Source organism: Lampris incognitus, chromosome 12 (assembly GCF_029633865.1).
Source record: "Lampris incognitus isolate fLamInc1 chromosome 12, fLamInc1.hap2, whole genome shotgun sequence".
Taxonomy (NCBI): Eukaryota; Metazoa; Chordata; class Actinopteri; order Lampriformes; family Lampridae; genus Lampris; species Lampris incognitus.
Window position 1 is genome coordinate 20523998 of NC_079222.1, and position 14577 is coordinate 20538574.

Genomic DNA, 14577 nt, shown 5'->3' on the forward strand with positions numbered 1-14577 from the left:
TTGTTGAGCACATTGAGATGCATGGGTCGATTAAGTTTTGTGTTGATCTGACTTATGCTGTGGGAGTTATGGCCTTTTAAGCATGACCTTTTGTTATAGCGCCACCATCTGGCTGATGTAATGATCTGTGCCCTCTGGCTATGTTAACTTATAACATTAATAAAGCAAGGACGACTTCTCTCGTGCTGGGTGTTTATTCATCGACCGGATTCCGACTGACGTTGTTACGTACATCACGTGACTTTGTTGTGGCGCTACGGAAAGCCGTAAGGGACATTAGCAAATCAAATATTACTAGCAAATATTACATCTCCCTTTTTCTGAAAAGTGCTGCTTTCTCTGCAGAGATACAGACCACGTTGAGCACGTTTATAAACGAATACAATCTTAATAAGAAAGAATATGAAAATGGAACTCTTATATAACTGGACTGCAACAAAGTAGTGTAAAACATTTCCTTCCCTGTCTAAATGTGACACCGTAATAACATTTCATCTTTTTTTTTTTTTTTTTTCATAAGTCAAGGATTTGTCTTGGTTTGACCGTGCGACCTGACCTCGTGGTGTAACCAGGCTGTGTGTCTGGTTGTCGCTGATTGTTCGTGTCTGGAGGTTCAGCATGCTCTTGCTGATGGGCTTGTGTGTTGGTGTTAGCGCTGGTAACAGTCTGCTGTGAAGTGTGTGTGTGTGTAGTGTGAGTGTTCACTCTGCTTTGTCGCAGGTGTTGACGGTTGCGTTGGTAGATCTGACCTTCTTTGGTTTGGATGTGGTAGCTCCTGTCTGTGTTCGCTGGTCTTTCCACAGTTGCAGGTCTCCAGGATCCATCCTCCTGCCGGAAGCGGATTGGTGTGCCTGCGGGCAGGTGGGGCAGAGGTTTGGCTGTTCGGTTGTAGTATGCCTGCTGGCGCTGTTGACATACCTCTCTCCTTTTGTGAACATCCTCCTGACTGGCGATCTGTGGCTGCAGGTGTTTTGCTGTTGATGGGAGAATGGACCGCAGCCTCCGACTCATCAGTAGCTGTGCCGGTGATTTCAGGTTGTCCACCGGTGTGTTGCGATACTCCAGCAAGCTCATGTAGGGGTCTTTGTTCTCAGCTTTGGCTTTGTCCAGGATGCGTTTGGCCGTCTGGACAGTCTTCTCGGAGAGGCCGTTGCTCTGTGGGTAGTGGGGGCTTGTGGTGGTGTGTGAGAAACCCCATGTCTGTGAGAAGTTGCGGAACTCACCAGAGCTGTAGCACGGACCGTTGTCGCTGATGATAGTCTCGGGGATTCCGTGTCGAGCCATTGCTGCTTTCAGCTTCATGATGACGGCAGATGAGGTGCAGCTGTAAAGTCTCTCTAGCTCGAAGAATCTGGAGTAGTAGTCCACAGTGACTATGAAGTCCTGTGAGTTCCATGTGAATAGGTCTGTGCCTATCACTTGCCACGGCCGCTCGGGTATGGCGTGTGACATCATTGGTTCCTTTGCATTTGCGCTGCGCCGTTCTTGGCATATGCTGCAGTCTGCTACCGCATCCTCGATCTGTTTCCCCATGCCAGGCCAGAACAGTAAGTCTCTTGCTCGGCATTTGCTTTTTTCCACGCCAAGGTGGCTGGCATGGATGCGCTGTATCATGTCCTTGCGAAGCTTTTGGGGGACAATGATTCTCTCACCTTTGAACAGGATACCGTCCATTTCTGAGATTTCTGCTCTGTGGTTCCAGTATTCCTGGATGCTGGGCGGGCACTTTTTCTTTGTGTCTGGCCAGCCAGTGAGTGTGGCTCGTCTGAGTGCGGTGAGCTGTGGATCTTGCGCTGTTTCCTGCTTGATTTCTGTGAGTCTTGTGTCGCTCACAGGGATGTTGCTGAGGACTGTGTGCACTTGGGCCTCCATCCCTTCCTGTAGGTCACTGTCGTGGTGTTCTATTGACTTGCGTGACAGTGTGTCGGCCACCGGTATGTCCTTACCGGGGCGGTGGATGATTTGGATGTCGTATTTTTGGAGCGCCAGGATCATCCGTTGCAGCCGGGGTGGTGCTGCTGCCAGTGGCTTTTTTAGTATTGCCTCCAGAGGCTTGTGGTCTGACTCCACAATCACTTTTCGTCCATACATGTACTCGTGGAACCTCTTGCAGCCGAAGACCACAGCGTAGAGCTCCTTCTCTATCTGTGCGTAGTTTTCTTCAGTGCTGTTGAGTGACTTGGACGCATAGGCAATTGGTTTGCCATCTTGGAGCATGACAGCCCCAAGGCCACTTTTGGATGCATCCACTTGGAGTCGCAGCTCTTTCTGCGGGTCGAAATATGAGAGTACTGGACCTGGGTGCTGTGTAATGAGATTCTTCATCTCTTGGAACGCCTTGTCGTGGACTGCATCCCACACAAACTCACTGTCCTGTTTCAGAAGCTGTCTGAGGGGTGAGTTTATCTGTGAGAGGTGTGGAGCAAATCTGGCGAGGTAGTTGATCATGCCGAGGACTGTCTCCAGCTCTGCTTTGTTCTGTGGGGGTTGCATGTCCTTGACCGCCTTCACCTTGTGTGGGTCTGGTTTGATGCCTTCGTGTGAGAGCGTGTGGCCGAAGTAGCTTACCTCGGACACGCATATGTGACACTTGTCGGGGTTGAGCCTCACCCCTCGCTCCCTTGTGCGCTTCAGCATCGCTCTGAGACGCTGGTCATGTTCCTCTTTAGTCTTGCCGAACACTAGTATATCGTCCACTATGGCCCTCACACCGTCCAATCCTTCATATGTTTCATCCACGCGTCTCTGGAACTCGTCTTGAGCGGACACGATTCCGAATGGCAGTCTGAGGAAACGATACCTGCCAAACACTGTGTTAAATGTCGTTAACATTGAGGATTCAGTGCTCAGTTTGATGGCCCAATAGCCTGACCGCGCGTCTAACACGCTAAAGTACTCAGCTCCAGCAAGCTTTGTGGTGGCGTCCTCCAGCGTGGGGAGGGGGTAGTGAGGTCGTTGTATCACTTTGTTAAGAGCTCTGGGGTCTAAACACACTCTAAGTTTGCCTGTCTTTGGCTTCTCAACAATGACGAGTGCGTTCACCCATTCTGTGGGTTCTGTTACCTTACAGATTATGCCGCCTTTCTCCATGCTGTCAAGCTCGTCCCTCAGTTTGCTGCGTAGGGCGATGGGGATTCTGCGTGGCGGGCAGACGACCGGCGTTGCATCTGGTGTGACGCGGAAGGTGCACTCGCCTGGGAACTCTCCTATTCCCTGGAAAACATCTGCATACTCATCCATTATGCTCTGTGATGTGACATTGTTTTCCTCGCTCACAGCCATCACTATTTTTACCAAGTTTAGGTCACGGCATGTTTTCATTGCCATGACTGGTGGGGCGTTTGTGTCAATGACGTAAAAGTCCAGCATCATTGCATTGTCTCTGTACTTACATTTGAGTTTGCATGTGCCTTTCACGCTCAGCGCGCCTCCTCCATATTCAGTGAGTCTGTGTATTGCTGGTTTCAGTGTCACATTTTTGAACAGCGCCTGGAACAGGTTGGTGGGAATAGTATTGGCCTGTGCCCCAGTGTCTAGTTTAAACTTTACCTTCTGTGGAGGTGTGCCAATTCCAACCTCTACGTAAGCCTGCTCGTTGCTTTTTCCGTTGTTCTCTATTGAGATGCAGTCTATGTACAGCTCTGTCTGTTCTCCCACAGCGGTGCTCTCCACTGTAATGTTGTCGAAGTACAGTTCTTCCTGCTCTCTGTCAGTGGTGTACTCTTCTGGGTTCTCTCCGACGGCATGTACTGTGCCGCGGTAGTACTTTGTCTGTCCCTGGGAGCTAGACTTGCATACTTTAGCAAAATGATTGAGCTTCTTGCATTTAATGCATTGTTTACCCTTAGCTGGGCAAGTGGCTTTAGCGCCGTGTAGCCCTCCACAATAGCTACACGCCCTAGCGGCGGTGCTAACGTTACCCTCCCTTTGTCTGAAGTTAGCGTTAGCTGCTTTGGGTGCGTTCGGTTTGTAAGTCTTTCTGCCTATTGCGTGCACCGTTTCATGTGTGCTGCCCTGGCCCATAAACGTTAGCTGTTGCTTTGCTAGCTCGTGTGAGCGGGCTACATCTATGGCTTTTTCTAGCGTTAGCTCAGCTCCCTGGCTAAGTAGCTTTTCTCTCACTCTGGGTGAGTTGGTGGCAAACACGATGCGGTCCCTGACCATCTCGTCGGCATTTGGGTAGCCACAGTCTTTGACTAGGAGCTTTAGCTCAGTTATAAATTGTTCGAAGGATTCACTCTCTCCCTGCATCTTTTCATGAAATTTATATCTGGCATAAATCGGGTTTGCTTTGGGGGTGATGTACTCAGTGTACTTATCGTAGTACGTTTCTAGCTTCTTGGCTTGTTCTCCGCTGAGTGTCCAAGTGTTGTGCACATCGCGCCCTTTTTCCCCTATCCAGAGCAGGAGGTAGCTGCATTTCTCCTCTTCGTTCTTCCCGCGCAGGGGGCCCTTGAACATTAGCTCCGTTGTTTGTCGAAATCGTCTCCATGCTTCAGGTAAGTTCGCCGATTCCCAGTCCATCCGTGGAGCTGGAACGCCGTACGAATCCATATTGGGTATTTAAACTCCGCTACTCTGACACCATGTAATGATCTGTGCCCTCTGGCTATGTTAACTTATAACATTAATAAAGCAAGGACGACTTCTCTCGTGCTGGGTGTTTATTCATCGACCGGATTCCGACTGACGTTGTTACGTACATCACGTGACTTTGTTGTGGCGCTACGGAAAGCCGTAAGGGACATTAGCAAATCAAATATTACTAGCAAATATTACAGCTGACATGGGTGATTTGTAGTGCCAGAGTAGTGGGGGGCCGTATGAATGCACCTACCAAATTTGGTTGGTCTAGGACTTATGGTTGCTGCGCCTCACACACTTTTAGCAGAGAAAAATAATAATAATTCTAACAAATACAATAGGGTTCCAGCAGCTTCGCTGCTTGGACCCCTAATCATAATAATAACTAGATATGAAAATGTCGGATTACTTGGGTCCCCTGTGTCCTAGACGATTACCGTATTTTTTTAAAATGTCGTAACACTTCCATTGCTTCAGAAACATGTGCCAGAGTTTCCGAAACTGGACCAGACGGTGTCTGATTTCCTGCGTCCTAGTCGACTGCCGTAAAAAGAAAAAGTATGTCGTTATACCCAGGTGTCCTGGCGTGTGGTATGTAGAACTGCAGCGCTTCCACACCAAATAAGTCAAAATAACGGGCAAACGAGTCGATAAAGTTTTGTGTTGATCTGACTTATGCTGTGGGAGTTATGGCCTTTTAAGCATTACCCTTTGTTATAGCGCCGCCATCTGGCTGACATGGGTGATTTGTAGTGCCAGAGTAGTGGGGGGCCGTATGAATACACCTACCAAATTTGGTTGGTCTAGGACTTATGGTTGCTGAGCCTCAGACACTTTTAGCTGAGAAACCGCGCCCAAACTAATACAAGTCAAAATGGCGGGCAAACTATATGGCGGACATATGTGGTCCCGATAACAAAGTTGTAGAGCACATTCAGATGCATAGGTCTGTGCAGTTTTGTGTTGATCTGACTTATGGTGTGGGAATTACGCATGACCCTTTGTTATAGCGCCACCATCTGGCTGACATAGGTGATTTGTGGTGCCTGAGTAGTGGGGGGCCATAGGAATCCACGTACCAAAGTTGGTTGGTCTAGGACTTACGGTTGCTGAGCCTCACACACTTTTAGCGGAGAAAAATAATAATAATCCTAACAAATACAATAGGGTTCCACCAGCTTCGCTGCTTGGACCCCTAAATATGGATGTGTGTGTGTCAGTAAATCAGTGGTGTCAGGTAGTGCATGTGTGGGTGTATCTGCTGATGTGGTGCATGTTGTCAAGTGCAATACAAAACCAACACACAAAGTAAAACGCCGTGGCAGTGAGAGCGCCCAGACTGAAAGCTGGCTGCAGCTTTATGCTGAAGGACACGCCCGGGCCCAGGTGTATTCTCTCAGTTCTGACGAGCCATCTCTCAACTTGAAACACAAGAGGTGAACAGAACAACGCAGACTAATCCATTGGGGGGAGTGGTTCGTCACACCCCCTCCCATGAAATGGGATTTCTACCAGAAAACCCATCCACATTACAATAAATACCAATGAATAATAATAATAAATAAGTGAAAACAAAAATACATAGGAAAAGAAACCACCTGATGTGTCTGACCCCCCCCCCATCAGCAACCTAGTAGGCCTTCCTAAGAAGCAATTTTAAGAGTACGGGAGGAGAGAGGGCAACAAGAAGAGGACAAAAGTAAAAAAAAACATAAAGTTACCAGGGGCAAGGAGCCTGACATGGTGAATATCTAAACAGTAGCACTGCAGGAACAAGGACCAACAGATTAGCCATTGATTAGGACACTGTAAGGAGTTTAGGATAGTCAAGGGACTGTCATCTGTATAGACTACAATAGGCGCACTTGAACCAACATATTTACCAAAATGTTGCGAGGCCCAAAAGAGAACGAGTGCCTCCTTTTCAACCACAGAATAATTCAAATGACACGAGCTGAATTTGTGAGAGAAGAAACTGATAGGATGTTTAATCCTTTGTGCATCTGACTGCAGGAGGACAGCCCCAGCGCTTACATTACTGCCGTCCACCAGTAGGGAGAAAGGCTTATCAAGCTGAGGAGCAGCTACCTCAGGCTCTGAACACAAAATTGACTTGACATTTTCAAAAGCCAATTGACAGCTATGCGACCAAACAAATTGAGCTTTGCCTTTCAGCAAGTCGGTGAGCGGGGCAATGACAGTGGAGAAATTGCAGCAGAAACTACGATAGTGGCCTCCAAGTCCAAGAAAACGCATGAGCTCCTTTTTTGTGGTTGAAGGAGAATACTGCTGTATGGCCAGTATTTCAGCCTGTACTGGTCGCACCTGACCTCACCCCACTACTTCACCATGGTACGTCACAGTGACTTTGGTGAACCCACATTTTGCCAAATTTACTGAGACCATGGGGCCATCAGAAGCGCGTGTGCCTGGAGGCATGGGGGAGTTGATATGAGGGGGGTAGTGTAACGTGCATGATAAATAGACTTGCTAGCCCTTGGCTAATGGGTCAGACCCTTTAGTCGACTGGTTAACGTAGTTGCCTGTGGTGTGGGAGATCCGGGTTCGCGTCCTGCCTACGGCGGTACCCGGCTGCCCCTCAAATTCGCTACACTGGGACCCAAAGTGGGATGGTGAGACCGTGAGGCCATCGGAATCATGTGCGCCCAGAGGCGTGAGGGAGCTGATATGCTGAAGTGCGGGGACGTGCTTCCCGAAGGAGGGGTGTAGTGGTGAGGGTGTGGGGCCATGGAAGCGTATGCCCGGAGGTATGGGTGAATTGATATGAGCGGGGGTAGTGTAACGTTTACGATAAATAGATTCACTAGCCCTTGGATAACGGGTCGGACCCTTTAGTTGACTGGTTAATGTAGTCGCCCGTGGTGCGGAAGACCTGGGTTCACATCCCGGCTGCGGTGGATCCCGGACGAGCCCCCATGTTACAACTCCTGGCTCTACAGGGTGCAACCAAAAAGGGGGGCACATCAAAACTATTCAATAATCCAAAATGATTTATTACAAAATAAAGAACAAACTTAATACAATAAAATATGGACGTGTGTGTCAGTAAATCAGTGGTGTAAGGTAGTGCATGTGTGGATGTATTTGCTGATGTGGTGCATGTTGTCAAGTGCAAAACAAAACCAACACAGCTGTGAGAGTGCCCAGGCTGAAAGCTGGTTGCAGCTTTTGCTGAAGGACACGCCCAGGCCCAGGTGTATCCTCTCAGGTCTGACGGGCCATCTCTCAACCTGAAACACAAGAGGCGAACAGAACCACTCCCCCCCTCCCCGGGGGGGGGGGTTCGTCACAGGATGTCCCATGGAACATTGTTTTATCCATTGTCAGAAAGTGGAATCTGTATCACACCACCCAGACATGTGTAGGACAGGCCGTCCCTCAAAGCTAAGTATCCTAGCAAGATGTGGGCTGGTGATGAAAGCCACAGATGATCCTGCAATCATTTTGAAGGCTCTCCAGAGATCAGTGGTTGAAACTGAAGGAAATGTGCATGAGTTAACCATATCACGGGCTCTCCATAAATCTGGCCTGTATGAGAGGGTGGTAAGAAAGAAGCCATTGCTCAAAACTATACATGTAAAACCATGCTTGGCATTTGGTATCAAACATGAGAGAGACCCAGTTAGGATGTGGGTAAAGGTTTTGTCGTCAGATGAGCCGAAAGTTGAGCTTTTTGGCCAAAATTCAAAGAATTATGTGTGGTGCAAACCTAACATTGCTCATGTCCTAAAAAAACACCATCGCTACAGTGAAGAATGGCAGTGGCAGCATAATGCTATGGGGTTGCTTTTCATCGGCAGGCACTGAGAACCTTGTTCAAAGTCAGGGAAGAATGGATGGAGCTAAATACAGGGAAATATTGGATGAAAACCTGTTGCAGTCTGCCATAAAACTGAGGCTTGGGAGAAGGTTCACCGTCCAGCAGGACAATGATATTAAGCACAAGGCTAAAGGAACAATGTCGTGGCTCAGCAACAAAAAGGTGAACGTTTTGGAGTGACCAAGTCAATGTCCGGACCTCAACTTCATTGAAAATATGTGGCACAGACTGAAAATCACAGTCCAGAGGCACCATCCCACCAACCTACAAGACCTGTACAAATTCTGCAAAGAAGAATGGGCACAAATTACTCCAGAAGAATGTACATAGCTTGTACATACTTATTCCAAGAGAATCATGGCTGTTATTGCAGCAAAAGGGTACTTTACAAAGTATTGATATGTGGGGTTGAATACTTATGCAAGCACTATATTTTAGAATGTAATTTATTTACGAAAAGTCAGCAAAACATAATTTATTTTGGCTTTGGGAACATGCTGTTGGAGCTTATGGGTTCACAAAAACAATTTTGTAGATGTGTGAGTATCTTTTATAATTTAGAAATTAATGATGACTGTCAAGAAGTTTGAATACTTTTGCAAGGCACTGTATGTAGGCACTTCTTACGATCTGAATAATGCGCCCTTTAAATAGTAGGAAAATACTGCGCCATTGACTTAAGACCAGGTATTTATTGGTCAATCGCACAATCGCTTTCCGCTGCTTCAAGATAGCAATGCGCCTTTCTACCCCTCATTTTAAAACCAACATTCCCCTGGGTTCACAGATGAGCAAAGTATATTTGCTATATAAACAACATGGGCGCTGGACATGAAAATGACAACTGCATTGGTCTGAAACTAGCACTAGCTGTGGTTACACACACGCTTTTTTCATTCTGATTAAAATCATTCCAGTTGAAGATTTCAGGTGAACTGTTTACATGGGATGTGATCTAGTACAGTCTGGTGTTTACATGTGCCATAGCATTTAACCAGAACAGCTGTATGACATGTGTTGTGTGACATTTTATCATGGACTTGTTTGAATCAGTCATTATTTCTTGTTTTCCTACCTAGGCGTCCAATCATGTTCAGTTCTTTAATACTTTCTTTTTGCCTCCTGGAGCAGCTGGCAGTCTTTACAGGGCATTGTATCTGGTACAGATACAATCCAACTTTTGTGATGGAGAAGGACGTCAGTCTCTCAAGTGGCAGACCTCGACTGACACAGGCAAGAGAATTCCAGAGTATTTGGAGAGTTTTGACCCAGTGAAAGTCTGTCTTGGCACACTAGCTAGCTACTCTGTCTAAAAACAGACAGGAGCTAGCTAGCAGCAGAATCTGCCAGCGGTACAAATGCAGGGATTGGCGATCCCGAACAAAGCCAGGAAAGCCCAGTCTGAGTGTTAAGTCGCCAAAGTTGAAACAAAGTAGAATCCGTTCATGAATTAAACAATAATAGATTGTATTTCAAGAAATCAGACAAAAAGCTAAGCAAGGAAGTATAAATAAAACTGTCGATAATGGCTAAGGGCTGAGTCAAACATGGTTCTCACCACATGCAGCGCCAGCACAATCCAGTCCATGGAACAATGGATGATCAGTACAGGCAAACCATAAAATCAATTAAACGTTATTAAAAAATAAAATCTGAAAAGCAAGGGAGCAGAGTAACAAACAAACAATCAAACAAACCGTCAGCTGGCTGTCAGCTGACAACCGGAAATGACTTAGCAGGGCATGCGCAGAAAGAACGCAGCCTGAACGTCATAGTGTTGAATCGTTTACATGGTACAATTTTTCTTTTGATCGGTTTATGAAAAGGTTTAAACTACCATTCTGCACCCGATTAAAAAACTTCAATCAGTTTGGACCTGTTTATTCTGATTGCGGTGTTCATGTGTAGCACTTTTTATTCTATTGGGGCTTTTAAACCGATTGGAATATTAGGCTCCATGTAAATGTGGCAAAGGACACTTGTGTTGCGCTTTGCGCTGGGTGTAAGATAGGGCTGTGGGGTTCTATTTTCTCTCGAACAATTTGAATTACTCATACCTGTAAGAGAGATATGAAATTATTCACAAATGACACTGGAAAAAAGTTGCCTACCCTAGCTTTAACACCCATTCACTCTAAAACCTCCAATAGTTTCATTCATAGTTCCAAAGATTGAGAAAAGTTGATCACTGATAAATCCACGTTTAAATGAGATTGTCCTGCTGCTATCCGCACTTACTGTGTCACTGCCAGCCATGCTCAAATTTAGCCATTTTTAAGTTACAGTATCTTGAGAACACAAAAAATCAAAACAAACAGACAGATGAAAGAGAAGGGAAGGTATATGGTGAAGTAAGGACTTTTATTAGAAAGCAGATTTTTCTGTATTGCATTTTAAAGAAACTGGTTACTCTTAAACTACACAACTGAATCTGGTGATGGGAAATATCATAATGGGAATGGAGATTACTTTAAGATATTTATCCAACATCAAAAGTGGCAACTTGCGATTCATTTGAATATATTGATGATGCTTGAGTCAGAAGGCGCATAAACATTTTAACATCTTTTGTTAGATTCATAAAGCAGTTTTTCAAATTGTTCTCATTGCTGAACATCTCTTGCCCCAGTTTGCTTGGTCCAAGCCTGTTGATATATCGCATCATCATGATCAGTGTCAAGGATAGTATGATCACATCCTCTATGGACCCTAGCTAATTGAAAAGTTACCATAAACTACTGACTGAGGACTAGTTTAGGACCATGCTAACAGAACAACACAGACACGCCCATGTTCATGTGGAACATATCTGTTCAAGAAGTTCATGAAGCACCAAATTATGAGTCAATCCATGTAGCCCAGAAGGCTGAAGTTAACATTATTGTGTGCATCCATTCTGGAGTAGCAAGCTGGCAAAGACCTTTAGCAAGCTGGAGAATAACAAGGCAATTAGCAGGAGCATAGCAATTCATGACAAATCTCACATAGTGCACTTTGGGTCTCATCCCTATTCTGATTGTCAGCGCTCTGAGCACATGGCTTTTAAGGAGGCTCTTTCTCACTTCTACCTAACCCTTGGTCATTCATGACATTTATTTTTTTCTTAGTAATTTAAAGTGCTGGCATTACGTTCAAAGACACAAACAATCTTTTAGTGCAGTTATTTTTCTGATTCTGCCAAAAGTTCAAATGTACACTCGACAGAGTGGTCAGTCTCTGTATTCCTTTGATAGTCACTTGTTGATATAAGAATAAGTTTAAATGTATGCAAATGGTCAAAAGAAGGCCAAGGACAAGTGACAAAAAAATGCAAACCTAGTCATTGCAAGACTCCTCTCTTTGCTGGCAGACTATAAAATATATAGTGTAAAGATTATAGATTTCACCGGGTTAGAATAATGTCTTAATTGACATGCATTTTACAATAGGTCTGCAAATATGTTTTTGAATAAAATAAAAATAAATAGGTTGTGGGACCAGGTCTTAAAAGGAACAATGACTCAGAAATGTAAGCAATTGGGACATAGTGTAAAATCTAAAAGGGGGGGGGCTACATTTTAACAACTTCTTACAGAAATGTAGACAGTTACAGATTTACATACATTTATTGATAGTGGGTGGACCACTATCAATGGGATTAGAAAAAGAGGAATATAGGCTATTCATACAGAAAAGTATCAACAAAGGTTCTTTTAAGAAACTAAAAAGTGTACAATCCCATTATATATCATATTTTCAGTTAATTGGTCTCCGAATCAAACAAAAAATATTACAGCAGACAGTGGACTTTTAAGAAAAAGAAAATAATATATATATAAATTCAGGTTCATGTGTTTACTGTAAAGGAGACCTTAATTTCACTCAAAGTAAATAGTATGGCACAGCTATTACAGGACAGTTTCTTTCAGCCGTCACAAATAGATTACCCTCTCACGGATCAGCTATAACTTTATCTCAGCGTCAGTTTCAAGTGCAACATAATTTTGTTTCAAATTCACCATGTACAAGAAAATAGACTTCAAGGGGTAGAGAGACAAGAATACAGTTTTTTGATGAGGGGATTGGGAGGTTCGGCTGAGACAAATTTTGACAGCTCAAGTAGTACAACAGACATAGTAAAACATGTTAAACAAATCAAAATAAGTTCACAAGGAGAGTGCATCAAGTAAAATGTATGAAAATATTGTCATGACCAAAAGAATATTCTTTAAACTTTAGCCTAGCTTTAGCTTCACTATAAAGTCACTGATAAAAGTGATAAAAAGTTTTGAGTACAGTATGTACAACATTTGCATACATTTTAAAAGTGAGATTCTCTACCATGGAATGGCCAAGGTAATCAGGATTTGCAATATTCAGCCAGCAAGCTGAGTGACATAAACCTTATTTTTTTTTCATAAACCACCACTCTTTTTAACACCAGTTTATAAACTGATCAGTCAATTCACAAGTCTTTCAACACATCGATCCACACGATCCAATTTACTGTTGTGGATGAGCTATGAATGCAGCCAAATACATCTATTTTAAAACTATTACAGTATTACAAAGCAGTTTATAGTTGTTTTTTTTAAACAAAGCTTTGAAGAAATCGGATGATGAGTAGAAATAACTGAATAATCTATTTTATGTGAAATAGATACATGGTTGAATTCTTGCCTTCCAAGGTTATGTTGGAAGTTACTCTGGGAAACAGTTCTTTAATTGTCTGTATTTTACAACTGTAGGCCATTTGTCTCGTCAATTCCTAATGAAAACAGATAGTGTTATATCACAACATCCACTCGGTCTTTATTAAGGCACTAATTCACACACCTTTAATCACTCCAACGGAACAGCTTGGCACTACCCCATCTACAGAATTTACCATTTTATTTTAACTTGATTCAGATTTTGAATTCATTTTAGATGAAGCATGAATTTAGCCATGTAAACTTTGGTTTACGCGAAGTTGCATTTTTTTTTTTTACTTTATAGAAACACTGGATCTACTTCAATGTTTGTGCAAATTTCAGGAGAGAGTTTACAGTAACACAGAGTAGCTGGTTGATTTCCATTTTGGTGACTGAAAGACGAGACGCAACACACTGAATGTGTACTCTAAATAAAGAAATTAGATCGTATAACCCCCCCCCCTTTCTTTTTCTCCCCAATTGTATAAGGCCAATTACCCCACTCTTCCGAGCCATCCCGGTCGCTGCTCCACCCCATCTGCCCATCTGGGGAGGGCTACAGACTACCGCATGCCTCCTCTGATACATGTGGAGTCACCAGCCGCTTCTTTTCACCTGACAGTGAGGAGTTTCTCCAGGGGGACGTAGCGTGTGGGAAGATCACGCTATGCTCCCCAGCCCCCCCAACCCCAAACAGGCGCCCTAACTGACCAGAGGAGGCACTAGTCCAGTGACCAGGACACATACCCACATCCGGCCTTCCACCTGGAGACACGACCAATTGTGTCTGTAGGGACGCCCGACCAAGCCAGAGGCAACCGGGGGATTCGAACCAGTGATCCCCGTGTTGGTAGGCAAAGGAATAGACCTCTACGCTACCCAGACGCCCCGGATCATATAACTTTAGTTATTTCCTTTCCTTTCCTTTTCAAAACGGTACATACACTATCTATTTTTGGAAAAGATTGTCACCTAGTGATGAATGCGCACCATCTTGTAAGTGCAAAGGATTGAATATTATACAATTTCAAATCCAAAATAAAAGCCTTAAGACAGCAAGCGTCCTACATTCTATCCTGGTAGGAGGTCATTTTGTCATGTTGGGTTTTACAGTTTTCATAAAGAAAAAAAAATCTGTTGTTCATAGGGGCCACTCTAGGAGACGAATAAACCCAAGCAAACATAAAGTAATAATTTAGTACAACAACTGGTATATCCCCGTTCTAACTATATTTTCATTACGTATACCTACGCATTGTTACACTCAGCAGAACAAAAATGGTCAGAAGAGTTGAAAAAAAATAAGGAAGAATTTATTGAGCTATTGGACTAATTCAGAAAAACCATAAAGGGCTACACACTAGTTTGACTTTATATTTATTAGGGAGATGCTCCTTTGTGTTCCACAACATTGGAAGACCTATTCACAGCCATGGCTAACAGCTTTAAACTCTCTAAATAACTACAACTTCAGATTAA